This window comes from Gavialis gangeticus, unplaced genomic scaffold, assembly GCF_001723915.1.
Source record: "Gavialis gangeticus isolate Ggan-Ray unplaced genomic scaffold, GavGan_comp1, whole genome shotgun sequence".
Taxonomy (NCBI): Eukaryota; Metazoa; Chordata; order Crocodylia; family Gavialidae; genus Gavialis; species Gavialis gangeticus.
Genome location: NW_017729033.1, coordinates 87,561,257 through 87,563,898, shown reverse-complemented (window position 1 = coordinate 87,563,898; position 2,642 = coordinate 87,561,257).

Sequence of the window (2,642 nt, the reverse complement as noted above, 5' to 3'; positions counted from 1 at the left end):
GAGCCACATCCTGTTGTAGGCATAGCGCCATGGCCATGCATCACTGCCTCAGCCTCATGGAAAACGCATCCTGCCAGCCCAACCCGACCCAGCCCAGCCCAGCCCAGCCCAGCCCAGCCCACACAGCTAGTGTGCCTTTGCACAGGACCTGCATGCCCCAGAGGCATGCTTCATGCAAAGGCATGCTAGTGGGCTGAGCCAGGTCAGGTCCCACTGCATGCCTTGTGGAGGGGCTTGAGTGGGGGCCACCACATGCCTGCCTCTCCCTATGGTGCTGGCAGCAGCAGCCACTGTGGCTGTTACCTGGCTGCAGGCACAGCCTGTGGTGAGGCAGTGCTGTGTGACTCAGGCTCCCCTACATGATGAACGGACCCAACCTGGCCCAGCCCGGGCCAGCCCACTAGCTTATGGCTTTGGCCAGAACTGGGAAAATTGTACACTAGCAGGCCAGGCCCATTCAGCATGTACAGAGCCCAGGTCAAACAGTGGCGTGTCGCTGCCAGCTGTGCCTGAAGCCAGGCCACGGCCACACTGGCCACATGGAATGGGTGGGGGGCAGGCATGTGGTGGCCCATACTTGAGCTCCTCCACAAAGCCTGTGGCAGGACCCAACCCAGCCCAGCCTGGTGTGGCCCACTAGCGTGCCTTTGTGTGGGACTAGGAGGCATGCATTTGAACATTTCCTAAATAACATGTAAGCATTTTCTAAATGTTCCTATATAACATAGCACAAAGGCCAACTGTGCAGCCACAGCCCACTGGCAGCTGGCCCAGAGGTGCAGATGCCTCTGCTGTGACCATGCAGTCCCCATCCTGGTCTGGTAGGTGTGCAGCCTTGGGGCCACATGCTGTTGCAGGTGACAGCAGGTCATAGCCACACAGCAACCCCCACTGCCAGACTGCTGCAGGGAACTCTCAGTTAGGGCTGCTGCAGCAGTCTAGCTGGCACAAGGGGCAGTGTCCCCGGATACCAATTGGCTGGGCCCCAGAAGTCCTAAGAGTTTTTTATACTGTTTTAGCTCCCCCTGGCTGCAGATCCAGGAGGACCTGTGCAGGGTTATTTTGCCCCAAGTGGCACAACTTACCCCACACCAAAGTGCTTGTCCAGGCACGTGCACTAAGGCAAAAATCCCTGGCTCAAATTTGTGCCACTCCTATTTGAGCTGCTGAAAGTGCACGTGCCTGCATGTGTGGATGCACTGATTGGGAGCATCTACACAAGATGCCATATTAATCCATATTAGACCAATTCTACTGTGCATTAGCAGGGGTGGAAAAAACCATGCTAATGCACTAATGCACAGTAGACTAGTCTAATGCGCCTTAATGTCACTTAAAAACAGTTTTTGTGTGCTAATGCACAGTGGCACCAATTATGGCTTATTCAGTTAGTACCTGTTACTACAGATACTAAACTTAATGCACCCTAATTACAGTACATTAATGAACATGTAGATGTGGCCACTGTGGGAAATCCTGTACCCAATGAAGTTAATGGAAGCTATTGATTATATGCTACCATTAATACCTACTTTTGATATCCCCATAGGACATGATTTTCTGGTATATTTTTAATTTTGTAAGTTTAAATATGGGCAGTAATGGAGGAAGCAACACTCATTCTGTTATGAAAAGTTACATGGGATTTTGATTATGCCAAGTGCCAAATATAAAAATATTAAAAAGATAAAAATAGCAAAATACACATTCAAAATAAAAATGTGAAATTCTGATATAAAGTCTCCAAAAAATTCACAATCGAAGATTTTCTGAAACAAATTCTGTCTTCTCAGAAATTTTGCAAAAATGTTTTTGTCTCAGTTTGGAATTGCACACTATCTGAACTTGTCAAATTATGACCAGCTCTGTTTTGAACAACAGAATTCATATTATTTATTACATTTCCTTCTCAGATTAAAGATCAGTAATGAAATTCTGGTTTTACTGAAGTTAATGGCAAAACACTCACTGATTTTACTAGGGAAGGGTTTCATTCCCAGTCTTAAATCTATGACATTAAGGACATGTCTACATGTGATGCTATGTTGGTGTAGCAATGTGCTATGGCGACCTAGCGTTGATGGTCACAAAGCATGATGATGCAGCTACATCACCGTAGCGTAGCAATACACTATAATAAGGCAGCTAAAAATAACAGCAGCTCAAAATAACCGTGTGCAGTGTGCATGGTGCAGTATGGGCTGTTACTAAGCCATCATTTAGTAAGCCTGTGTGAAGCAGTTAGTATTCGCTTCGGATTCGGCCAAGCTGGGGGACAGCGATTCGATTCAATGATTTGAATCACTGTCTTGATTTGATTCGGCCAAATCTGATTCAGATATTTGGCTGTTGCTGACTCTACAAATCAGCCAGGCCCAGCCCATCCCCTGCCCATTCTCCCAGCCCGGCAATGGCTGCCTTGCCTGCCCCAGCTCCTGGTTCTTCAGGAAAAGAAAGCCCTGACTCAGTGGGTACTGCCGGGCGGGGGGAGAAGGGGGCAATCCTTGCTGCCCATGCTGTGTGGGGGGCTCTGCATGAGCCCCCACACCCCCATCCTGTGCTCCCCCAGTTCCTCCATGGATGCCCTGCCTGGGCCAGCTCTGGCCCTTTAAAAAAAAAAAATGAACCCCCCCCCCCGCTTT